At 43.4% G+C, this 25,832-nt stretch overlaps 9 non-coding genes across 9 annotated transcripts; 5 read left to right on the top strand and 4 right to left on the bottom strand.

Moving 5' to 3' along the window:
• Window positions 1-3,553: 3,553 nt before the first annotated feature.
• Window positions 3,554-3,636, top strand: TRNAL-UAA (transfer RNA leucine (anticodon UAA)). The gene has a single exon. It is a non-coding gene; the product is annotated as a tRNA-Leu (tRNA).
• Window positions 3,637-3,930: 294 nt separating this feature from the next.
• On the bottom strand, window positions 3,931-4,013 carry TRNAL-UAA (transfer RNA leucine (anticodon UAA)). Its single transcript has one exon. It is a non-coding gene; the product is annotated as a tRNA-Leu (tRNA).
• A 4,828-nt stretch (window positions 4,014-8,841) lies between these two features.
• On the top strand, window positions 8,842-8,924 carry TRNAL-UAA (transfer RNA leucine (anticodon UAA)). The gene has a single exon. It is a non-coding gene; the product is annotated as a tRNA-Leu (tRNA).
• Window positions 8,925-9,218: 294 nt separating this feature from the next.
• TRNAL-UAA (transfer RNA leucine (anticodon UAA)) lies at window positions 9,219-9,301 on the bottom strand. The gene has a single exon. It is a non-coding gene; the product is annotated as a tRNA-Leu (tRNA).
• Window positions 9,302-14,133: 4,832 nt separating this feature from the next.
• On the top strand, window positions 14,134-14,216 carry TRNAL-UAA (transfer RNA leucine (anticodon UAA)). The gene has a single exon. It is a non-coding gene; the product is annotated as a tRNA-Leu (tRNA).
• A 5,217-nt stretch (window positions 14,217-19,433) lies between these two features.
• TRNAL-UAA (transfer RNA leucine (anticodon UAA)) lies at window positions 19,434-19,516 on the top strand. The gene has a single exon. It is a non-coding gene; the product is annotated as a tRNA-Leu (tRNA).
• Window positions 19,517-19,810: 294 nt separating this feature from the next.
• Window positions 19,811-19,893, bottom strand: TRNAL-UAA (transfer RNA leucine (anticodon UAA)). The gene has a single exon. It is a non-coding gene; the product is annotated as a tRNA-Leu (tRNA).
• Window positions 19,894-24,721: 4,828 nt separating this feature from the next.
• TRNAL-UAA (transfer RNA leucine (anticodon UAA)) lies at window positions 24,722-24,804 on the top strand. Its single transcript has one exon. It is a non-coding gene; the product is annotated as a tRNA-Leu (tRNA).
• A 294-nt stretch (window positions 24,805-25,098) lies between these two features.
• Window positions 25,099-25,181, bottom strand: TRNAL-UAA (transfer RNA leucine (anticodon UAA)). The gene has a single exon. It is a non-coding gene; the product is annotated as a tRNA-Leu (tRNA).
• Between the last annotated feature and the right edge of the window lie 651 nt (window positions 25,182-25,832).

Genomic DNA, 25,832 nt, shown 5'->3' with positions numbered 1-25,832 from the left:
GGCGGCTGAAGCATTTTTGGGGTGTGACAGCTCCTTTGGGCTTCGCAGCTCAGAAGGACGAGCCATGCCAAAGGACGTCATGAAAAATAAGGCAACAGCGGAGACGCCGGTAAAGGTCTGGGCACCTTTAAAACGCCGGTCATAAGAGAGGGTTGCATCCAGAGCGATCAACCCGATTACAAGGGAGTGGCCTGGTGAATAATTTGATTTATGGTACAATCAAGGCTTCAAGATCCCAGCTATCAGCCAAGGTGCTGTCTCGTTGGCTTCGGGGCTCATTTTGCATGATGAATTGATGGATTACGATGACGACCAGGAGACTAAGGAGGGGGAGAATTGTGAGGGTGGGGATGAGACTGCGGGGAAGGAGATGCAGCAATGAAATTAGGTGAGCTGTTCTAACAGAGGAAAGAGTTTTGGTGTGTTTCAGGATTTGCCCCCTTTGATGGTGCAGCGTAATCGGAAAGTCAAGACGAATAATCAGGTACCTGCAAGAGGTTTCATTCCAAAAAGGTGAGACACAGGCTGCTGTGGCTATGGGGTGTGAAGAGTTAAGCATGAAGGTAGTGTGTTTGGTGTCTGTAACAGTGGGTAATACCCTTTTGCGTTAGCATAAGGAAGTTTGGGTAGATTGAGTGGGAAAGATGATGCAAATAATGAAGCAGTTAAAGATGCAGACAATGTCCATTTGGGGGGGCTGTGAACAAAAAAGTCGGAGTCAATGATGGTAAGTCAGAGGCAAGTGGTGAGGAGGCTTCTAAGGCAGAGCCAGGTAAGGAAAAAGGAAACTCAGGTGAGGGTAGTGTAAAAAGTAAAAAGTTGCCATATATGGGGTTGTTCTTGCCTTTGGGGGCGCATCTCACCCAAGCCATGAAGGAAAACATTTGTAAAGGTGAGTTTGTTGATGTTTTTAAATTATTACATAGAGAAGTGTGAGCTAAGGAAGGGTCAAAGGAGGAGGAATGGGAATTAGCTAGGAGGCCGAAAGTTCCCACTACCCTTGAGAATTGGATGTCAGTATTCTTAATCATTGCTAGCGTTTATTGTGAGAGGCATCCGGAGCGTTGTATTTCTCTATTAAAATACATGGACGTTTTTAGGTGGGCTCAAATAGACTATGGTGGTTTTGGATGTTTTAGATATAATGAAGAACTTAGAGCCCAGATGGCATTATTTCCAGATAAAGAATGGTGAGATATTTATAATGAGCTTTGGATGCAATGGTTGTGTACTTCCAAGAATGCCTCAGCGTTACACACAGCTAGTGGTCTTCTGGTTCCTTACAAGCCCTGTCAGGGGCATCCCAACCAATCTAGGGTGGGTAGTTTCACGAGAGCTCAGTTCCCACAGAATGGATCTTGTTAGTCCTTCAACAGAGGGTCGTGCACACGACTCCAGTGCAAGTTCATGCACAATTGCTCCAATTGCAGGGGCAAACATCCATTGGTGCAATGTTTTGGAGGGATGCAATGGGGATGGAAGGCTAATGCAGGTAGAGGTGGTGATAGGGGAAGGAGTCGGATGCAGCAGATGGTGGGAAAAGGGCCCTTCTCCTAATAAATTAGATATATTGTTTTATTGGTTGCAGTTTTATCCGAGGCGTAAGGAGGCCAAGTTACTGTACTAGAGTTTTCTTGAGGGTTTCAAGCTCTGTTATCAAGGTCATAGAAGACAGAGAAAAAATTTGAAAGCTGCAGTTGAGAATCCGGAAGTGGTGAGAAAGAAATTGAGGACGGAATTGGAGGCTGGCAGAATGGTGGGTCCATGGGATACCTGGCCGATTCATAACTTAACAATTTCACCACTGGGTGTTGTGCCTAAAACACAACAAGGTGAGTTTAGATTGATTCATCATCTATCGTGGGCTGCAGGGGAGTCAGTTAATGATTTAATTGCACATGAAGACGCCATAGTGCATTGCACATCAGTGGAAGACGCAATTAAGTTGGTAAGGGCTTGTGGAAGGAAGGCACAAATGGCAAAGTTAGACATTCAATCTGTCTTTTGACCATTGCCGGTACATCCTGAGGATTTTTCATTGTTGGGTCTTTAATCTGAGGATTCTATATTTGTGGATATAATGTTGCCAATGGGCTGTTCTGTTTCTTGTTCCCTGTTTGAAACTTGTAGTTGTTTTTTGCAGTGGTTTTTCCAACAGAAGACTGGGCTCGGGCATGTCACGAACTACCTAGGTGACTCTTTTCTGATGGGCTTGCAGTGATCCAATGAATGTAAAAAAGGGTTAATTGAATTTCAGAAGTGTATGGAGGAGATGGAAGTACCTTTGGCTCCGGATAAGACTGAAGGCCCTGCTATATTGAACTCAGAGAAATCTGAGGTACGGTTTCCGGTGGATAAGTGCAAAAGTTGATTTCTCTGTTGGAGGAGGCTGTTTCCACGGATAAGCTGGAGTTACAGCAGGTGCAAGCCTTATTGGGTTCTTTGAAGTTTGCGTGCCGTGTGGTGAGAGTTGGTAGAGCTCTTTGTAGGTGCCTTGGTTTTTCAGTCAAAGGTGCTGTTTTACCTCATCCCAGAATTCGGCTTAAAGAGGTCATCAATGCTAACTTCAGAATGTTGGTTTCTTTCCAGCAAAGTAATAATGGTGTTAACATGTTGACGGTTGAGGATGAATGGTTATGGCAAGTTCAAATTTTTTCTGATGATTCGGGAGCCCATGGTTTGGTTTTCTGAGATGGTGATTGGACTGCTGAGTCATGGCCGGATTCTTGGAGAGAGGCACACCATAGCATTTCTTTTCTGGAGTTTTTTTCCATTTGATGGTTGCTTTAGTGTTGTGTGGTAACCTTTTAGCAAACAGGCGAGTGGTTTTTAATGTGGATAGCCAAACAGTTGTTAATTTAGTCAATTCACAGAAGGCTCGAGATGAAAAAGTTTTGAAGTTGTTGCGTTTATTTTTCCTTCATTGTCTGAAATTCAATATTTTGTTTAAGGGTCAGTATGTTCCAGGTGTGAATAATGATATCACTGATGGGCTATCTCGTTCACAGTGGCAGAGATTCGGTGTACTGGTGCCGGGAGCAGATTTGCTTAAAACGGCTTTGACGGTGGACCTTTGGGAGCTGGGAATCTAAGGATGTTACAATTGATTTGTCAGTCCATTGCTCCATCTACTTTGAGGTCATATGGCAAGGCCTAGGCAGAATTTATTGAGTCTGGTGCATTGAGGAGGTATGAGGGACCTTACATGTCACGGTATAGGAGGGAGGATGGAGTCCGTTTCATTATGACACATATTGACCTAGGATTGGCGGTGGTGGCTATAACAGGGAAGATGGCAGGTATTACATTTTTTGGTAAGTACTTTTGGGATTATGATACCATGGAAGGAGAAATGTGTAGGAGAATTCTTGCTGGCTGGGCGATGGAGGATGGATCCAGGTTGGATCCATGGCATCCTATTTCCATGCAAAAGCTGAGGGATATTTTGGGGGTTTTGAATTCTGCTTTTCCTGTTGGGAGGGCTGATAGTATAGATGATTCTTCTCCTGAAAAACAACTATATCATGATTGCAGGCACACCTGCATTATGTAGACCAGGGTGGCTGAGTGGTTAAGGCGTTGGACTTAAGATCCAATGAACATGTGTCTGCGTGGGTTTGAGCCCCACTCCTGGTATATCATTTTTTCTCTCCCGTGACACTGTTCATTTCAATTTCACGCACTTTTCAGTTGCTCCTGATTATTATTAAAATAAGAGCTACATACAAAATCTTCATATCGATTAACGTGTATTTTTCTACCCCCAAAAAAGTAAACGCCTTGTATTGTACATTTCTCTTTGAAACTTAGTAACCTTTTGTTGCAGGTTGTATTACAGTATGCTTTTTCGTTTATTATAGGTGACTTATTTGTTTATGATACCTGACTTAATGCTTTCCATTTGGTGTATAAGGAATTACAAAATCTCTCTACCAGGAGTGGGGCTTGAACCCACGTGGACACATGTCCATAGGATCTTAAGTCCAACGCCTTAACCACTCCGCCATCCTGGTACCTGTGCAGGAAAGGGCAACAACATGGCACTTATTATAGATATCAAGAGTGCTCATTGTGTGACATTGAGCTTTCTACATATATATATATTTTCATATCTATATATTTTATCAGGTTACGCAAAACACATTTCAGGAATACAAGGTAATGTCATGCCTCTCCTCTATAAAACGTGCATGTACTTAATAAAAAAAAAAATACAACCATACCTATCAAACATGTTTAAGATTATCAGCGTGTAGGACGAAAAAAGGTGCGCTTTTTTCACACCGTTTTTGTCACATGTCCTATTAAATATGTCTGCAAATTGACGTTAATCTTAAGAAATATCACACTAACCCCTTTTCAAGACTCAAAACTACACTTCACACAATCTAAAACACTTTGGGACAGATTTACAAGGCCCTTGCAGCCCTTAGCGCTACATTTGCAGAATTTATTTTGCCGCAAATGTGAAGATCATAGGTCACTACCATAGCAAAATATTTACAAGGTGGCGCAAGCTAGGTTTGGGCCAACTTGTTAACACTTTGCGCCACATCATGCATAATATATGCATGATGTGTGCAAAGGGGGCGTTCCCTTGTTAGAGAGTGGGCACGCTCGTTCCTCACCTGACAGGTTGCTTTTTGTGGAGGGTGTCTCTGGGGCTGGTGTTGTAGCCAAGAGCGAACTCTTGACTCCGCGTGGTTCGCTTCGTTTGCCGCACTGCACGGGAATGGCTGGGAGGCATAGAGTTGGCAGTAGAGGAAGCGGTGTGGTGGGGAAGGGTCAGGCATAATTTATACAAGGTGGGCGTTCGCCCATTAGGGAGCCCGAAAAAATGGCGCAAGGCAATCTAAGAGATTTCCTTGCACCATTTGTTTTACACTTTCAACGCCTACTCAGAGGAGGCGTTAAAAGGGGGAATACCATTATTTATAATGGGCCCCTATGTACTCTGCAGGATTAGTCCCAAAATGATGGCGCTACTCTTGCAGAGAACATCAATAGCGTAAAAAATATAACGCTAATGCCCCTACCCTGTGCCATGGTGCGCCGTATTATTATATATATAGCTCACACATGGTGGCAGTACAGGGGCGTTAAGGGGTGCAAGGAACGTGGCGCTGCACCGGCAGAGCCACTTTCCTTAAATCTGCCCCTTTGTGTTTGTCTCAGAGCAACAGGTGGTTTATAATTTTGACACAAGTGAGGTCAATTTCAATAGAGTCCAGCAATTACAGGAAGATGGGCATAGCTTTGTCAGGGGTGAGCTTAAGAAAGCACACCCTGGGGCGGCTGAAGCATTTTTGGGGTGTGACAGCTTCTTTGGGCTTCGCAGCTCAGGAGGACGAGCCATGCCAAAGGACGTCATGAAAAATAAGACAACAGCGGAGACGCCGGTAAAGGTCTGGGCACCTTTAAAATGCCGGTCATAAGAGAGGGTTGCATCCAGAGCGATCAACCGATTACAAGGGAGTGGCCTGGTGAATCATTTGATTTATGGTACAATCAACGCTTCAAGATCCCAGCTATCAGCCAAGGTGCTGTCTCGTTTGCTTCGGGGCTCATTTTGCATGATGAATTGATGGATTACGATGACGACCAGGAGGCTAAGGAGGGGGAGAATTGTGAGGGTGGGGATGAGACTGCGGGGAAGGAGATGCAGCAATGAAATTAGGTGAGCTGTTCTAACAGAGGAAAGAGTTTTGGTGTGTTTCAGGATTTGCCCCCTTTGATGGTGCAGCGTAATCGGAAAGTCAAGACGAATAATCAGGTACTTGCAAGTGGTTTCATTAAAAAAAGGTGAGACACAGGCTGCTGTGGCTATGGGGTGTGAAGAGTTAAGCATGAAGGTAGTGTGTTTGGTGTCTGTAACAGTGGGTAATACCCTTTTGCGTTAGCATAAGGAAGTTTGGGTAGATTGAGTGGGAAAGATGATGCAAATAATGAAGCAGTTAAAGATGCAGACAATGTCCATTTGGGGGAGCTGTGAACAAAAAAGTCGGAGTCAATGATGGTAAGTCAGAGGCAAGTGGTGAGGAGGCTTCTAAGGCAGAGCCAGGTAAGGAAAAAGGAAACTCAGGTGAGGGTAGTGTAAAAAGTAAAAAGTTGCCATATATGGGGTTGTTCTTGTCTTTGGGGGCGCATCTCACCCAAGCCATGAAGGAAAACATTTGTAAAGGTGAGTTTGTTGATGTTTTTAAATTATTACATAGAGAAGTGTGGGCTAAGGAAGGGTCAAAGGAGGAGGAATGGGAATTAGCTAGGAGGCCGAAAGTTCCCACTACCCTTGAGAATTGGATGTCAGTATTCTTAATCATTGCTAGCGTTTATTGTGAGAGGCATCCGGAGCGTTGTATTTCTCTATTAAAATACATGGACGTTTTTAGGTGGGCTCAAATAGACTATGGTGGTTTTGGATGTTTTAGATATAATGAAGAACTTAGAGCCCAGATGGCATTATTTCCAGATAAAGAATGGTGAGATATTTATAATGAGCTTTGGATGCAATGGTTGTGTACTTCCAAGAATGCCTCAGCGTTACACACAGCTAGTGGTCTTCTGGTTCCTTACAAGCCCTGTCAGGGGCATCCCAACCAATCTAGGGTGGGTAGTTTCACGAGAGCTCAGTTCCCACAGAATGGATCTTGTTAGTCCTTCAACAGAGGGTCGTGCACACGACTCCAGTGCAAGTTCATGCACAATTGCTCCAATTGCAGGGGCAAACATCCATTGGTGCAATGTTTTGGAGGGATGCAATGGGGATGGAAGGCTAATGCAGGTAGAGGTGGTGATAGGGGAAGGGGTCGGATGCAGCAGATGGTGGGAAAAGGGCCCTTCTCCTAATAAATTAGATATTTTGTTTTATTGGTTGCAGTTTTATCCGAGGCGTGAGGAGGCCAAGTTACTGTACTAGAGTTTTCTTGAGGGTTTCAAGCTCTGTTATCAAGGTCATAGAAGACAGAGAAAAATTTGAAATCTGCAGTTGAGAATCCGGAAGTGGTGAGAAAGAAATTGAGGACGGAATTGGAGGCTGGCAGAATGGTGGGTCCATGGGATACCTGACCGATTCATAACTTAACAATTTCACCACTGGGTGTTGTGCCTAAAACACAACAAGGTGAGTTTAGATTGATTCATCATCTATCGTGGGCTGCAGGGGAGTCAGTTAATGATTTAATTGCACATGAAGACTCCATAGTGCATTGCACATCAGTGGAAGAGGCAATTAAGTTGGTAAGGGCTTGTGGAAGGAAGGCACAAATGGCAAAGTTAGACATTCAATCTGTCTTTTGACTAATGCCGGTACATCCTGATGATTTTTCATTGTTGGGTCTTTAATCTGAGGATTCTATATTTGTGGATATAATGTTGCCAATGGGCTGTTCTGTTTCTTGTTCCCTGTTTGAAACTTGTAGTTGTTTTTTGCAGTGGTTTTTCCAACAGAAGACTGGGCTCGGGCATGTCACGAACTTCCTAGGTGACTCTTTTCTGATGGGCTTGCAGTGATCCAATGAATGTAAAAAAGGGTTAATTGAATTTCAGAAGTGTATGGAGGAGATGGAAGTACCTTTGGCTCCGGATAAGACTGAAGGCCCTGCTATATTGAACTCAGAGAAATCTGAGGTACGGTTTCTGGTGGATAAGTGCAAAAGTTGATTTCTCTGTTGGAGGAGGCTGTTTCCACGGATAAGCTGGAGTTACAGCAGGTGCAAGCCTTATTGGGTTCTTTGAAGTTTGCGTGCCGTGTGGTGAGAGTTGGTAGAGCTCTTTGTAGGTGCCTTGGTTTTTCAGTCAAAGGTGCTGTTTTACCTCATCCCAGAATTCGGCTTAAAGAGGTCATCAATGCTGACTTCAGAATGTTGGTTTCTTTCCAGCAAAGTAACAATGGTGTTAACATGTTGACGGTTGAGGATGAATGGTTATGGCAAGTTCACATTTTTTCTGATGATTCGGGAGCCCATGGTTTGGTTTTCTGAGATAGTGATTGGACTGCTGAGTCATGGCCGGATTCTTGGAGAGAGGCACACCATAGCATTTCTTTTCTGGAGTTTTTTTCCATTTGATGGTTGCTTTAGTGTTGTGTGGTAACCTTTTAGCAAACAGGCGAGTGGTTTTTAATGTGGATAGCCAAACAGTTGTTAATTCAGTCAATTCACAGAAGGCTCGAGATGAAAAAGTTTTGAAGTTGTTGCGTTTATTTTTGCTTCATTGTCTGAAATTCAATATTTTGTTTAAGGGTCAGTATGTTCCAGGTGTGAATAATGATATCACTGATGGGCTATCTCGTTCACAGTGGCAGAGATTCGGTGTACTGGTGCCGGGAGCAGATTTGCTTAAAACGGCTTTGACGGTGGACCTTTGGGAGCTGGGAATCTAAGGATGTTACAATTGATTTGTCAGTCCATTGCTCCATCTACTTTGAGGTCATATGGCAAGGCCTAGGCAGAATTTATTGAGTCTGGTGCATTGAGGAGGTATGAGGGACCTTACATGTCACGGTATAGGAGGGAGGATGGAGTCCGCTTCATTATGACACATATTGACCTAGGATTGGCGGTGGTGGCTACAACAGGGAAGATGGCAGGTATTACATTTTTTGGTAAGTACTTTTGGGATTATGATACCATGGAAGAAGAAATGTGTAGGAGAATTCTTGCTGGCTGGGCGATGGAGGATGGATCCAGGTTGGATCAATGGCATCCTATTTCCATGCAAAAGCTGAGGGATATTTTGGGGGTTTTGAATTCTGCTTTTCCTGTTGGGAGGGCTGATAGTATAGATGATTCTTCTCCTGAAAAACAACTATATCATGATTGCAGGCACATTTGCACTATGTAGACCAGGGTGGCTGAGTGGTTAAGGCGTTGGACTTAAAATCCAATCAATATGTGTCTGTGTGGGTTTGAGCCCCACTCCTGGTATATCATTTTTTCTCTCCCGTGACACTGTTCATTTCAATTTCACGCACTTTTCAGTTGCTCCTGATTATTATTAAAATAAGAGCTACATATAAAATCTTCATATCGATTAACGTGTATTTTTCTACCCCCAAAAAGGTAAACGCCTTGTATTGTACATTTCTCTTTGAAACTTAGTATCCTTTTGTTGCAGGTTGTATTACAGTATGGTTTTTCGTTTATTATAGGTGACTTATTTGTTTATGATACCTGACTTAATGCTTTCCATTTGGTGTATAAGGAATTACAAAATCTCTCTACCAGGAGTGGGGCTTGAACCCACATGAACACATGTCCATTGGATCTTAAGTCCAACACCTTAACCACTCGGCCATCCTGGTACCTGTGCAAGAAAGGGCAACAACATGGCACTTATTATAGATATCAAGAGTGCTCACTGTGTGACATTGAGCTTTCTACATATATATATATTTTCATATCTATATATTTTATCAGGTTACGCAAAACACATTTCAGGAATACAAGGTAATGTCATGCCTCTCCTCTATAAAACGTGCATGTACTTAATAAAAAAAAAAATACAACCATACCTATCAAACATGTTTAAGATTATCAGCGTGTAGGACGAAAAAAAGTGCGCTTTTTTCACACCGTTTTTGTCACATGTCCTATTAAATATGTCTGCAAATTGACGTTAATCTTAAGAAATATCACACTAACCCCTTTTCAAGACTCAAAACTACACTTCACACAATCTAAAACACTTTGGGACAGATTTACAAGGCCCTTGCGGCCCTTAGCACTACATTTGCAGAATTTATTTTGCTGCAAATGTGAAGATCATAGGTCACTACCATAGCAAAATATTTACAAGGTGGCGCAAGCTAGGTTTGCGCCAACTTGTTAACACTTTGCGCCACATCAATGATAATATATGCATGATGTGTGCAAAGGGGGCGTTCCCTTGTTAGAGAGTGGGCACGCTCGTTCCTCACCTGACAGGTTGCTTTTTGTGGAGGGTGTCTCTGGGGCTGGTGTTGTAGCCAAGAGCGAACTCTTGACTCCGCGTGGGTCGCTTCATTTGCCGCACTGCACGGGAATGGCTGGGAGGCATAGAGTTGGCAGTAGAGGAAGCGGTGTGGTGGGGAAGGGTCAGGCATAATTTATACAAGGTGGGCGTTCGCCCATTAGGGAGCCCGAAAAAATGGCGCAATGCAATCTAAGAGATTTCCTTGCGCCATTTGTTTTACACTTTCAACGCCTACTCAGAGGAGGCGTTAAAAGGGGGAATACCATTATTTATAATGGGCCCCTATGTACTCTGCAGGATTAGTCCCAAAATGATGGCGCTACTCTTGCAGAGAACATCAATAGCATAAAAAATATAACGCTAATGCCCCTACCCTGTGCCATGGTGCGCCGTATTATTATATATATAGCTCACACATGGTGGCGGTACAGGGGCGTTAAGGGGTGCAAGGAACGTGGCGCTGCACCGGCAGAGCCACTTTCCTTAAATCTGCCCCTTTGTGTTTGTCTCGGACCAACAGGTGGTTTATAATTTTGACACAAGTGAGGTCAATTTCAATAGAGTCCAGCAATTACAGGAAGATGGGCATAGCTTTGTCAGGGGTGAGCTTAAGAAAGCACACCCTGGGGCGGCTGAAGCATTTTTGGGGTGTGACAGCTCCTTTGGGCTTCGCAGCTCAGGAGGATGAGCCATGCCAAAGGACGTCATGAAAAATAAGACAACAGCGGAGACGCCGGTAAAGGTCTGAGCACCTTTAAAATGCCGGTCATAAGAGAGGGTTGCATCCAGAGCGATCAACCCGATTACAAGGGAGTGGCCTGGTGAATCATTCGATTTATGGTACAATCACGGCTTCAAGATCCCAGCTATCAGCCAAGGTGCTGTCTCGTTGGCTTCGGGGCTCATTTTGCATGATGAATTGATGGATTACGATGACGACCAGGAGACTAAGGAGGGGGAGAATTGTGAGGGTGGGGATGAGACTGCGGGGAAGGAGATGCAGCAATGAAATTAGGTGAGCTGTTTTAACAGAGGAAAGAGTTTTGGTGTGTTTCAGGATTTGCCCCCTTTGATGGTGCAGCGTAATCGGAAAGTCAAGACGAATAATCAGGTACCTGCAAGTGGTTTCATTCAAAAAAGGTGAGACACAGGCTGCTGTGGCTATGGGGTGTGAAGAGTTAAGCATGAAGGTAGTGTGTTTGGTGTCTGTAACAGTGGGTAATACCCTTTTGCGTTAGCATAAGGAAGTTTGGGTAGATTGAGTGGGAAAGATGATGCAAATAATGAAGCAGTTAAAGATGCAGACAATGTCCATTTGGGGGGGCTGTGAACAAAAAAGTCGGAGTCAATGATGGTAAGTCAGAGGCAAGTGGTGAGGAGGCTTCTAAGGCAGAGCCAGGTAAGGAAAAAGGAAACTCAGGTGAGGGTAGTGTAAAAAGTAAAAAGTTGCCATATATGGGGTTGTTCTTGCCTTTGGGGGCGCATCTCACCCAAGCCATGAATGAAAACATTTGTAAAGGTGAGTTTGTTGATGTTTTTAAATTATTACATAGAGAAGAGTGGGCTAAGGAAGGGTCAAAGGAGGAGGAATGGGAATTAGCTAGGAGGCCGAAAGTTCCCACTACCCTTGAGAATTGGATGTCAGTATTCTTAATCATTGCTAGCGTTTATTGTGAGAGGCATCCGGAGCGTTGTATTTCTCTATTAAAATACATGGACGTTTTTAGGTGGGCTCAAATAGACTATGGTGGTTTTGGATGTTTTAGATATAATGAAGAACTTAGAGCCCAGATGGCATTATTTCCAGATAAAGAATGGTGAGATATTTATAATGAGCTTTGGATGCAATGGTTGTGTACTTCCAAGAATGCCTCAGCGTTACACACAGCTAGTGGTCTTCTGGTTCCTTACAAGCCCTGTCAGGGGCATCCCAACCAATCTAGGGTGGGTAGTTTCACGAGAGCTCAGTTCCCACAGAATGGATCTTGTTGGTCCTTCAACAGAGGGTCATGCACACGACTCCAGTGCAAGTTCATGCACAATTGCTCCAATTGCAGGGGCAAACATCCATTGGTGCAATGTTTTGGAGGGATGCAATGGGGATGGAAGGCTAATGCAGGTAGAGGTGGTGATAGGGGAAGGGGTCGGATGCAGCAGATGGTGGGAAAAGGGCCCTTCTCCTAATAAATTAGATATTTTGTTTTATTGGTTGCAGTTTTATCCGAGGCATATGGAGGCCAAGTTACTGTACTAGAGTTTTCTTGAGGGTTTCAAGCTCTGTTATCAAGGTCATAGAAGACAGAGAAAAAATTTGAAATCTGCAGTTGAGAATCCTGAAGTGGTGAGAAAGAAATTGAGGACGGAATTGGAGGCTGGCAGAATGGTGGTTCCATGGGATACCTGGCCGATTCATAACTTAACAATTTCACCACTGGGTGTTGTGCCTAAAACACAACAAGGTGAGTTTAGATTGATTCATCATCTATCGTGGGCTGCAGGGGAGTCAGTTAATGATTTAATTGCACATGAAGACTCCATAGTGCATTGCACATCAGTGGAAGAGGCAATTAAGTTGGTAAGGGCTTGTGGAAGGAAGGCACAAATGGCAAAGTTAGACATTCAATCTGTCTTTTGACTATTGCCGGTACATCCTGAGGATTTTTCATTGTTGGGTCTTTAATCTGAGGATTCTATATTTGTGGATATAATGTTGCCAATGGGCTGTTCTGTTTCTTGTTCCCTGTTTGAAACTTGTAGTTGTTTTTTGCAGTGGTTTTTCCAACAGAAGACTGGGCTCGGGCATGTCACGAACTACCTAGGTGACTCTTTTCTGATGGGCTTGCAGTGATCCAATGAATGTAAAAAAGGGTTAATTGAATTTCAGAAGTGTATGGAGGAGATGGAAGTACCTTTGGCTCCGGATAAGACTGAAGGCTCTGCTATATTGAACTCAGAGAAATCTGAGGTACGGTTTCCGGTGGATAAGTGCAAAAGTTGATTTCTCTGTTGGAGGAGGCTGTTTCCACGGATAAGCTGGAGTTACAGCAGGTGCAAGCCTTATTGGGTTCTTTGAAGTTTGCGTGCCGTGTGGTGAGAGTTGGTAGAGCTCTTTGTAGGTGCCTTGGTTTTTCAGTCAAAGGTGCTGTTTTACCTCATCCCAGAATTCGGCTTAAAGAGGTCATCAATGCTGACTTCAGAATGTTGGTTTCTTTCCAGCAAAGTAATAATGGTGTTAACATGTTGACGGTTGAGGATGAATGGTTATGGCAATTTCAAATTTTTTCTGATGATTCGGGAGCCCATGGTTTGGTTTTCTGAGATGGTGATTGGACTGCTGAGTCATTGCCGGATTCTTGGAGAGAGTCACACCATAGCATTTCTTTTCTGGAGTTTTTTTCCATTTGATGGTTGCTTTAGTGTTGTGTGGTAACCTTTTAGCAAACAGGCGAGTGGTTTTTAATGTGGATAGCCAAACAGTTGTTAATTTAGTCAATTCACAGAAGGCTCGAGATGAAAAAGTTTTGAAGTTGTTGCGTTTATTTTTGCTTCATTGTCTGAAATTCAATATTTTGTTTAAGGGTCAGTATGTTCCAGGTGTGAATAATGATATCACTGATGGGCTATCTCGTTCACAGTGGCAGAGATTCGGTGTACTGGTGCCGGGAGCAGATTTGCTTAAAACGGCTTTGACGGTGGACCTTTGGGAGCTGGGAATCTAAGGGATGTTACAATTGATTTGTCAGTCCATTGCTCCATCTACTTTGAGGTCATATGGCAAGGCCTAGGCAGAATTTATTGAGTCTGGTGCATTGAGGAGGTATGAGGGACCTTACATGTCACAGTATAGGAGGGAGGATGGAGTCCTGCTTCATTATGACACATATTGACCTAGGATTGGCGGTGGTGGCTATAACAGGGAAGATGGCAGGTATTACATTTTTTTGGTAAGTACTTTTGGGATTATGATACCATGGAAGGAGAAATGTGTAGGAGAATTCTTGCTGGCTGGGCGATGGAGGATGGATCCAGGTTGGATCAATGGCATCCTATTTCCATGCAAAAGCTGAGGGATATTTTGGGGGTTTTGAATTCTGCTTTTCCTGTTGGGAGGCTGATAGTATAGATGATTCTTCTCCTGAAAAACAACTATATCATGATTGCAGGCACACCTGCTCTATGTAGACCAGGGTGGCCGAGTGGTTAAGGCGTTGGACTTAAGATTCAATGAACATGTGTCTGCGTGGTTTCGAGCCCCACTCCTGGTATATAATTCTTACTCTCCCGTGACACTGTTCATTTCAATTTCACGCACTTTTTCAGTTGCTCCTGATTATTATTAAAATAAGAGCTACATATAAAATCTTCATATCGATTAACGTGTATTTTTCTACTCCCAAAAAAGTAAACGCCTTGTATTGTACATTTCTCTTTGAAACTTAGTAACCTTTTGTTGCAGGTTGTATTACAGTATGCTTTTTCGTTTATTATAGGTGACTTATTTGTTTATGATACCTGACTTAATGCTTTCCATTTGGTGCATAATGAATTACAAAATCTCTCTACCGGGAGGGGGCTTGAACCCACGTGGACACATGTCCATTGGATCTTAAGTCCAACGCCCTTAACCACTCCGCCATCCTGGTACCTGTGCAGGAAAGGGCAACAACATGGCACTTATTATAGATATCAAGAGTGCTCATTGTGTGACAATGAGCTTTCTACATATATATATATTTTCATATCTATATATTTTATCAGGTTACGCAAAACACATTTCAGGAATACAAGGTAATGTCATGCCTCTCCTCTATAAAACGTGCATGTACTTAATAAAAAAACAAATACAACCATACCTATCAAACATGTTTAAGATTATCAGCGTGTAGGACGAAAAAAGGTGCGCTTTTTTTCCACACCGTTTTTGTCACATGTCCCTATTAAATCTGTCTGCAAATTGACATTAATCTTAAGAAATATCACACTAACCCCTTTTCAAGACTCAAAACTACACTTCACACAATCTAAAACACTTTGGGGACAGATTTACAAGGCCCTTGCGGCCCTTAGCGCTACATTTGCAGAATTTATTTTGCCGCAAATGTGAAGATCATAGGTCACTACCATAGCAAAATATTTACAAGGTGGCGCAAGCTAGGTTTGCGCCAACTTGTTAACACTTTGCGCCACATCATGCATAATATATGCATGATGTGTGCAAAGGGGGCGTTCCCTTGTTAGAGAGTGGGCACGCTCGTTCCTCACCTGACAGGTTGCTTTTTGTGGAGGGTGTCTCTGGGGCTGGTGTTGTAGCCAAGAGCGAACTCTTGACTCCGCGTGGGTCGCTTCGTTTGCCGCACTGCACGGGAATGGCTGGGAGGCATAGAGTTGGCAGTAGAGGAAGCGGTGTGGTGGGGAAGGGTCAGGCATAATTTATACAAGGTGGGCGTTCGCCCATTAGGGAGCCCGAAAAATGGCGCAAGGCAATCTAAGAGATTTCCTTGCGCCATTTGTTTTACACTTTCAACGCCTACTCAGAGGAGGCGTTAAAAGGGGGAATACCATTATTTATAATGGGCCCCTATGTACTCTGCAGGATTAGTCCCCAAAATGATGGCGTTACTCTTGCAGAAAACATCAATAGCGTAAAAAATATAACGCTAATGCCCCCTACCCTATGCCATGGTGCGCCGTATTATTATATATATAGCTCACACATGGTGGCGGTACAGGGGCGTTTAAGGGGTGCAAGGAACATGGCGCTGCACCGGCAGAGCCACTTTCCTTAAATCTGCCCCTTTGTGTTTGTCTCGGAGCAACAGGTGGTTTATAATTTTGACCACAAGTGAGGTCAATTTCAATAGAGTCCAGCAATTACAGGAAGATGGCATAGCTTTGTCAGGGGTGAGCTTAAGAAAGCACACCCTGGGGCGGCTGAAGCATTTTTGGGGTGTGACAGCTCCTTTGGGCTTCGCAGCTCAGGAGGACGAGCCATGCCAAAGGACGTCATGAAAAATAAGACAACAGCGGAGACGCCGGTAAAGGTCTGGGCACCTTTAAAATGCACTCATAAGAGAGGGTTGCATCCAGAGCGATCAACCGATTACAAGGGAGTGGCCTGGTGAATCATTTGATTTATGGTACAATCACGGCTTCAAGATCCCAGCTATCAGCCAAGGGGCTGTCTCGTTGGCTTCGGGGCTCATTTTGCATGATGAATTGATGGGATTACGATGACGACCAGGAGACTAAGGGAGGGGGAGAATTGTGAGGGTGGGGATGAGACTGCGGGGAAGGAGATGCAGCAATGAAATTAGGTGAGCTGTTCTAACAGAGGAAAGAGTTTTGGTGTGTTTCAGGATTTGCCCCCCTTTGATGGTGCAGCGTAATCGGAAAGTCAAGACGAATAATCAGGTACCTGCAAGTGGTTTCATTCAAAAAAGGTGAGACACAGGCTGCTGTGGCTATGGGGTTGTGAAGAGTTAAGCATGAAGGTAGTGTGTTTGGTGTCTGTAACAGTGGGTAATACCCTTTTGCGTTAGCATAAGGAAGTTTGGGTAGATTGAGTGGGAAAGATGATGCCAAATAATGAAGCAGTTAAAGATGCAGACAATGTCCATTTGGGGGGCTGTGAACAAAAAAGTCGGAGTCCAATGATGGTAAGTCAGAGGCAAGTGGTGAGGAGGCTTCTAAGGCAGAGCCAGGTAAGGAAAAAGGAAACTCAGGTGAGGGTAGTGTAAAAAGTAAAAAGTTGCCATATATGGGGTTGTTCTTGCCTTTGGGGGCGCATCTCACCCAAGCCATGAAGGAAAACATTTGTAAAGGTGAGTTTGTTGATGTTTTTAAATTATTACATAGAGAAGTGTGGGCTAAGGAAGGGGTCAAAGGAGGAGGAATGGGAATTAGCTAGGAGGCCGAAAGTTCCCACTACCCTTGAGAATTGGATGTCAGTATTCTTAATCATTGCTAGCGTTATAGTGAGAGGCATCCGGAGCGTTGTATTTCTCTATTAAAATACATGGACGTTTTTAGGTGGGCTCAAATAGACTATGGTGGTTTTGGATGTTTTAGATATAATGAAGAGCTTAGAGCCCAGATGGCATTATTTCCAGATAAAGAATGGGTGAGATATTTATAATGAGCTTTGGATGCAATGGTTGTGTCCTTCCAAGAATGCCTCAGCGTTACACACAGCTAGTGGTCTTCTGGTTTCTTACAAGCCCTCTCAGGGGCATCCCAACCAATCTAGGTGGGTAGTTTCACGAGAGCTCAGTTCCCTCAGAATGGATCTTGTTGGTCCTTCAACAGAGGGTCATGCACACGACTCCAGTGCAAGTTCATCCACAATTGCTCCAATTGCAGGGGCAAACATCCATTGGTGCAATGTTTTGGAGGGATGCAATGGGGATGGAAGGCTAATGCAGGTAGAGGTGGTGATAGGGGAAGGGGTCGGATGCAGCAGATGGTGGGAAAAAGCCCTTCTCCTAATAAATTAGATATTTTGTTTTATTGGTTGCAGTTTTATCCGAGGCGTGAGGAGGCCCAAGTTACTGTACTAGAGTTTTCTTGAGGGTTTCATGCTCTGTTATCAAGGTCATAGAAGACAGAGAAAAAATTTGAAATCTGCAGTTGAGAATCCGGAAGTGGTGAGAAAGAAATTGAGGACGGAATTGGAGGCTGGCAGAATGGTGGGTCCATGGGATACCTGGCCGATTCATAACTTAACAATTTCACCACTGGGTGTTGTGCCTAAAACACAACAAGGTGAGTTTAGATTGATTCATCATCTATCGTGGGCTACAGGGGAGTCAGTTAAGATTTAATTGCACATGAAGACTCCATAGTGCATTGCACATCAGTGGAAGAGGCAATTAAGTTGGTAAGGGCTTGTGGAAGGAAGGCACAAATGGCAAAAGTTAGACATTCAATCTGTCTTTTGACTATTGCCGGTACATCCTGATGATTTTTCATTGTTGGGTCTTTAATCTGAGGATTCTATGTTTGTGGATATAATGTTGCCAATGGGCTGTTCTGTTTCTTGTTCCCTGTTTGAAACTTGTAGTTGTTTTTTGCAGTGGTTTTTCCAACAGAAGACTGGGCTCGGGCATGTCACGAACTACCTAGGTGACTCTTTTCTGATGGACTTGCAGTGATCCAATGAATGTAAAAAAGGGTTAATTGAATTTCAGAAGTGTATGGAGGAGATGGAAGTACCTTTGGCTCCGGATAAGACTGAAGGCCCTGCTATATTGAACTCAGAGAAATCTGAGGTACGGTTTCCGGTGGATAAGTGCAAAAGTTGATTTCTCTGTTGGAGGAGGCTGTTTCCACGGATAAGCTGGAGTTACAGCAGGTGCAAGCCTTATTGGGTTCTTTGAAGTTTGCGTGCCGTGTGGTGAGAGTTGGTAGAGCTCTTTGTAGGTGCCTTGGTTTTTCAGTCAAAGGTGCTGTTTTACCTCATCCCAGAATTCGGCTTAAAGAGGTCATCAATGCTGACTTCAGAATGTTGGTTTCTTTCCAGCAAAGTAATAATGGTGTTAACATGTTGACGGTTGAGGATGAATGGTTATGGCAAGTTCAAATTTTTTCTGATGATTCGGGAGCCCATGGTTTGGTTTTCTGAGATGGTGATTGGACTGCTGAGTCATGGCCGGATTCTTGGAGAGAGGCACACCATAGCATTTCTTTTCTGGAGTTTTTTTCCATTTGATGGTTGCTTTAGTGTTGTGTGGTAACCTTTTAGCAAACAGGCGAGTGGTTTTTAATGTGGATAGCCAAACAGTTGTTAATTTAGTCAATTCACAGAAGGCTCGAGATGAAAAAGTTTTGAAGTTGTTGCGTTTATTTTTGCTTCATTGTCTGAAATTCAATATTTTGTTTAAGGGCCAGTATGTTCCAGGTGTGAATAATGATATCACTGATGGGCTATCTCGTTCACAGTGGCAGAGATTCGGTGTACTGGTGCCGGGAGCAGATTTGCTTAAAACGGCTTTGACGGTGGACCTCTGGGAGCTGAGAATCTAAGGATGTTACAATTGATTCGTCAGTCCATTGCTCCATCTACTTTGAGGTCATATGGCAAGGCCTAGGCAGAATTTATTGAGTCTGGTGCATTGAGGAGGTATGAGGGACCTTACATGTCACGGTATAGGAGGGAGGATGGAGTCCGCTTCATTATGGCACATATTGACCTAGGATTGGCGGTGGTGGCTACAACAGGGAAGATGGCAGGTATTACATTTTTTGGTAAGTACTTTTGGGATTATGATACCATGGAAGGAGAAATGTGTAGGAGAATTCTTGCTGGCTGGGCGATGGAGGATGGATCCAGGTTGGATCAATGGCATCCTATTTCCATGCAAAAGCTGAGGGATATTTTGGGGGTTTTGAATTCTGCTTTTCCTGTTGGGAGGGCTGATAGTATAGATGATTCTTCTCCTGAAAAACAACTATATCATGATTGCAGGCACATCTGCACTATGTAGACCAGGGTGCCCGAGTGGTTAAGGTGTTGGACTTAAAATCCAATGAACATGTGTCTGTGTGGGTTCGAGCCCCTCTCCTGGTATATCATTTTTTCTCTCCCGTGACACTGTTCATTTCAATTTCACGCACTTTTCAGTTGCTCCTGATTATTATTAAAATAAGAGCTACATATAAAATCTTCATATCGATTAACGTGTATTTTTCTAGCCCCAAAAAAGTAAACGCCTTGTATTGTACATTTCTCTTTGAAACTTAGTAACCTTTTGTTGCAGGTTGTATTACAGTATGGTTTTTCGTTTATTATAGGTGACTTATTTGTTTATGATACCTGACTTAATGCTTTCCATTTGGTGTATAAGGAATTACAAAATCTCTCTACCAGGAGTGGGGCTTGAACCCACGTGGACACAAGTCCATTGGATCTTAAGTCCAACGCCTTAACCACTCCGCCATCCTGGTACCTCTGCAAGAGAGGGCAACAACATGGCACTTATTATAGATATCAAGAGTGCTCACTGTGTGACATTGAGCTTTCTACATATATATATATTTTCATATCTATATATTTTATCAGGTTACGCAAAACACATTTCAGGAATACAAGGTAATGTCATGCCTCTCCTCTATAAAACGTGCATGTACTTAATAAAAAAAAAAATACAACCATACCTATCAAACATGTTTAAGATTATCAGCGTGTAGGACGAAAAAATGTGCGCTTTTTTCACACCGTTTTTGTCACATGTCCTATTAAATATGTCTGCAAATTGACGTTAATCTTAAGAAATATCACACTAACCCCTTTTCAAGACTCAAAACTACACTTCACACAATCTAAAACACTTTGGGACAGATTTACAAGGCCCTTGCAGCCCTTAGCGCTACATTTGCAGAATTTATTTTGCCGCAAATGTGAAGATCATAGGTCACTACCATAGCAAAATATTTACAAGGTGGCGCAAGCTAGGTTTGGGCCAACTTGTTAACACTTTGCGCCACATCATGCATAATATATGCATGATGTGTGCAAAGGGGGCGTTCCCTTGTTAGAGAGTGGGCACGCTCGTTCCTCACCTGACAGGTTGCTTTTTGTGGAGGGTGTCTCTGGGGCTGGTGTTGTAGCCAAGAGCGAACTCTTGACTCCGCGTGGGTCGCTTCGTTTGCCGCACTGCACGGGAATGGCTGGGAGGCATAGAGTTGGCAGTAGAGGAAGCGGTGTGGTGGGGAAGGGTCAGGCATAATTTATACAAGGTGGGCGTTCGCCCATTAGGGAGCCCGAAAAAATGGCGCAAGGCAATCTAAGAGATTTCCTTGCACCATTTGTTTTACACTTTCAACGCCTACTCAGAGGAGGCGTTAAAAGGGGGAATACCATTATTTATAATGGGCCCCTATGTACTCTGCAGGATTAGTCCCAAAATGATGGTGCTACTCTTGCAGAGAACATCAATAGCGTAAAAAATATAACGCTAATGCCCCTACCCTGTGCCATGGTGCGCCGTATTATTATATATATAGCTCACACATGGTGGCGGTACAGGGGCGTTAAGGGGTGCAAGGAACGTGGCGCTGACCCGGCAGAGCCACTTTCCTTAAATCTGCCCCTTTGTGTTTGTCTCAGAGCAACAGGTGGTTTATAATTTTGACACAAGTGAGGTCAATTTCAATAGAGTCCAGCAATTACAGGAAGATGGGCATAGCTTTGTCAGGGGTGAGCTTAAGAAAGCACACCCTGGGGCGGCTGAAGCATTTTTGGGGTGTGACAGCTTCTTTGGGCTTCGCAGCTCAGGAGGACGAGCCATGCCAAAGGACGTCATGAAAAATAAGACAACAGCGGAGACGCCGGTAAAGGTCTGGGCACCTTTAAAATGCCGGTCATAAGAGAGGGTTGCATCCAGAGCGATCAACCGATTACAAGGGAGTGGCCTGGTGAATCATTTGATTTATGGTACAATCACGGCTTCAAGATCCCAGCTATCAGCCAAGGTGCTGTCTCGTTGGCTTCGGGGCTCATTTTGCATGATGAATTGATGGATTACGATGACGACCAGGAGGCTAAGGAGGGGGAGAATTGTGAGTGTGGGGATGAGACTGCGGGGAAGGAGATGCAGCAATGAAATTAGGTGAGCTGTTCTAACAGAGGAAAGAGTTTTGGTGTGTTTCAGGATTTGCCCCCTTTGATGGTGCAGCGTAATCGGAAAGTCAAGACGAATAATCAGGTACCTGCAAGTGGTTTCATTAAAAAAAGGTGAGACACAGGCTGCTGTGGCTATGGGGTGTGAAGAGTTAAGCATGAAGGTAGTGTGTTTGGTGTCTGTAACAGTGGGTAATACCCTTTTGCGTTAGCATAAGGAAGTTTGGGTAGATTGAGTGGGAAAGATGATGCAAATAATGAAGCAGTTAAAGATGCAGACAATGTCCATTTGGGGGGGCTGTGAACAAAAAAGTCGGAGTCAATGATGGTAAGTCAGAGGCAAGTGGTGAGGAGGCTTCTAAGGCAGAGCCAGGTAAGGAAAAAGGAAACTCAGGTGAGGGTAGTGTAAAAAGTAAAAAGTTGCCATATATGGGGTTGTTCTTGCCTTTGGGGGCGCATCTCACCCAAGCCATGAAGGAAAACATTTGTAAAGGTGAGTTTGTTGATGTTTTTAAATTATTACATAGAGAAGTGTGGGCTAAGGAAGGGTCAAAGGAGGAGGAATGGGAATTAGCTAGGAGGCCGAAAGTTCCCACTACCCTTGAGAATTGGATGTCAGTATTCTTAATCATTGCTAGCGTTTATTGTGAGAGGCATCCGGAGCGTTGTATTTCTCTATTAAAATACATGGACGTTTTTAGGTGGGCTCAAATAGACTATGGTGGTTTTGGATGTTTTAGATATAATGAAGAACTTAGAGCCCAGATAGCATTATTTCCAGATAAAGAATGGTGAGATATTTATAATGAGCTTTGGATGCAATGGTTCTGTATTTCCAAGAATGCCTCAGCGTTACACACAGCTAGTGGTCTTCTGGTTCCTTACAAGCCCTGTCAGGGGCATCCCAACCAATCTAGGGTGGGTAGTTTCACGAGAGCTCAGTTCCCACAGAATGGATCTTGTTGGTCCTTCAACAGAGGGTCATGCACACGACTCCAGTGCAAGTTCATGCACAATTGCTCCAATTGCAGGGGCAAACATCCATTGGTGCAATGTTTTGGAGGGATGCAATGGGGATGGAAGGCTAATGCAGGTAGAGGTGGTGATAGGGGAAGGGGTCGGATGCAGCAGATGGTGGGAAAAGGGCCCTTCTCCTAATAAATTAGATATTTTGTTTTATTGGTTGCAGTTTTATCCGAGGCGTGAGGAGGCCAAGTTACTGTAGTAGAGTTTTCTTGAGGGTTTCAAGCTCTGTTATCAAGGTCATAGAAGACAGAGAAAAATTTGAAATCTGCAGTTGAGAATCCGGAAGTGGTGAGAAAGAAATTGAGGACGGAATTGGAGGCTGGCAGAATGGTGGGTCCATGGGATACCTGACCGATTCATAACTTAACAATTTCACCACTGGGTGTTGTGCCTAAAACACAACAAGGTGAGTTTAGATTGATTCATCATCTATCGTGGGCTGCAGGGGAGTCAGTTAATGATTTAATTGCACATGAAGACTCCATAGTGCATTGCACATCAGTGGAAGAGGCAATTAAGTTGGTAAGGGCTTGTGGAAGGAAGGCACAAATGGCAAAGTTAGACATTCAATCTGTCTTTTGACTAATGCCGGTACATCCTGATGATTTTTCATTGTTGGGTCTTTAATCTGAGGATTCTATATTTGTGGATATAATGTTGCCAATGGGCTGTTCTGTTTCTTGTTCCCTGTTTGAAACTTGTAGTTGTTTTTTGCAGTGGTTTTTCCAACAGAAGACTGGGCTCGGGCATGTCACGAACTACCTAGGTGACTCTTTTCTGATGGGCTTGCAGTGATCCAATGAATGTAAAAAAGGGTTAATTGAATTTCAGAAGTGTATGGAGGAGATGGAAGTACCTTTGGCTCCGGATAAGACTGAAGGCCCTGCTATATTGAACTCAGATAAATCTGAGGTACGGTTTCTGGTGGATAAGTGCAAAAGTTGATTTCTCTGTTGGACGAGGCTGTTTCCACGGATAAGCTGGAGTTACAGCAGGTGCATGCCTTATTGGGTTCTTTGAAGTTTGCGTGCCGTGTGGTGAGAGTTGGTAGAGCTCTTTGTAGGTGCCTTGGTTTTTCAGTCAAAGGTCCTGTTTTACCTCATCCCAGAATTCGGCTTAAAGAGGTCATCAATGCTGACTTCAGAATGTTGGTTTCTTTCCAGCAAAGTAACAATGGTGTTAACATGTTGACGGTTGAGGATGAATGGTTATGGCAAGTTCAAATTTTTTCTGATGATTCGGGAGCCCATGGTTTGGTTTTCTGAGATGGTGATTGGACTGCTGAGTCATGGCCGGATTCTTGGAGAGAGGCACACCATAGCATTTCTTTTCTGGAGTTTTTTTCCATTTGATGGTTGCTTTAGTGTTGTGTGGTAACCTTTTAGCAAACAGGCGAGTGGTTTTTAATGTGGATAGCCAAACAGTTGTTAATTTAGTCAATTCACAGAAGGCTCGAGATGAAAAAGTTTTGAAGTTGTTGCGTTTATTTTTGCTTCATTGTCTGAAATTCAATATTTTGTTTAAGGGTCAGTATGTTCCAGGTGTGAATAATGATATCACTGATGGGCTATCTCGTTCACAGTGGCAGAGATTCGGTGTACTGGTGCCGGGAGCAGATTTGCTTAAAACGGCTTTGACGGTGGACCTTTGGGAGCTGGGAATCTAAGGATGTTACAATTGATTTGTCAGTCCATTGCTCCATCTACTTTGAGGTCATATGGCAAGGCCTAGGCAGAATTTATTGAGTCTGGTGCATTGAGGAGGTATGAGGGACCTTACATGTCACGGTATAGGAGGGAGGATGGAGTCCGCTTCATTATGACACATATTGACCTAGGATTGGCCGTGGTGGCTACAACAGGGAAGATGGCAGGTATTACATTTTTTGGTAAGTACTTTTGGGATTATGATACCATGGAAGGAGAAATGTGTAGGAGAATTCTTGCTGGCTGGGCGATGGAGGATGGATCCAGGTTGGATCAATGGCATCCTATTTCCATGCAAAAGCTGAGGGATATTTTGGGGGTTTTGAATTCTGCTTTTCCTGTTGGGAGGGCTGATAGTATAGATGATTCTTCTCCTGAAAAACAACTATATCATGATTGCAGGCACATCTGCACTATGTAGACCAGGGTGGCTGAGTGGTTAAGGCGTTGGACTTAAAATCCAATGAATATGTGTCTGTGTGGGTTTGAGCCCCACTCCTGGTATATCATTTTTTCTCTCCCGTGACACTGTTCATTTCAATTTCACGCACTTTTCAGTTGCTCCTGATTATTATTAAAATAAGAGCTACATATAAAATCTTCATATCGATTAACGTGTATTTTTCTACCCCCAAAAAAGTAAACGCCTTGTATTGTACATTTCTCTTTGAAACTTAGTAACCTTTTGTTGCAGGTTGTATTACAGTATGGTTTTTCGTTTATTATAGGTGACTTATTTGTTTATGATACCTGACTTAATGCTTTCCATTTGGTGTATAAGGAATTACAAAATCTCTCTACCAGGAGTGGGGCTTGAACCCACATGGACACATGTCCATTGGATCTTAAGTCCAACACCTTAACCACTCGGCCATCCTGGTACCTGTGCAAGAAAGGGCAACAACATGGCACTTATTATAGATATCAAGAGTGCTCACTGTGTGACATTGAGCTTTCTACATATATATATATTTTCATATCTATATATTTTATCAGGTTACGCAAAACACATTTCAGGAATACAAGGTAATGTCATGCCTCTCCTCTATAAAACGTGCATGTACTTAATAAAAAAAAAAATACAACCATACCTATCAAACATGTTTAAGATTATCAGCGTGTAGGACGAAAAAAGGTGCGCTTTTTTCACACCGTTTTTGTCACATGTCCTATTAAATATGTCTGCAAATTGACGTTAATCTTAAGAAATATCACACTAACCCCTTTTCAAGACTCAAAACTACACTTCACACAATCTAAAACACTTTGGGACAGATTTACAAGGCCCTTGCGGCCCTTAGCACTACATTTGCAGAATTTATTTTGCCGCAAATGTGAAGATCATAGGTCACTACCATAGCAAAATATTTACAAGGTGGCGCAAGCTAGGTTTGCGCCAACTTGTTAACACTTTGCGCCACATCATGCATAATATATGCATGATGTGTGCAAAGGGGGCGTTCCCTTGTTAGAGAGTGGGCACGCTCGTTCCTCACCTGACAGGTTGCTTTTTGTGGAGGGTGTCTCTGGGG

This window comes from Pleurodeles waltl, chromosome 5 (assembly GCF_031143425.1).
Source record: "Pleurodeles waltl isolate 20211129_DDA chromosome 5, aPleWal1.hap1.20221129, whole genome shotgun sequence".
NCBI lineage: Eukaryota > Metazoa > Chordata > Amphibia > Caudata > Salamandridae > Pleurodeles > Pleurodeles waltl.
This window is presented reverse-complemented; position numbering and strand designations above follow the sequence as displayed.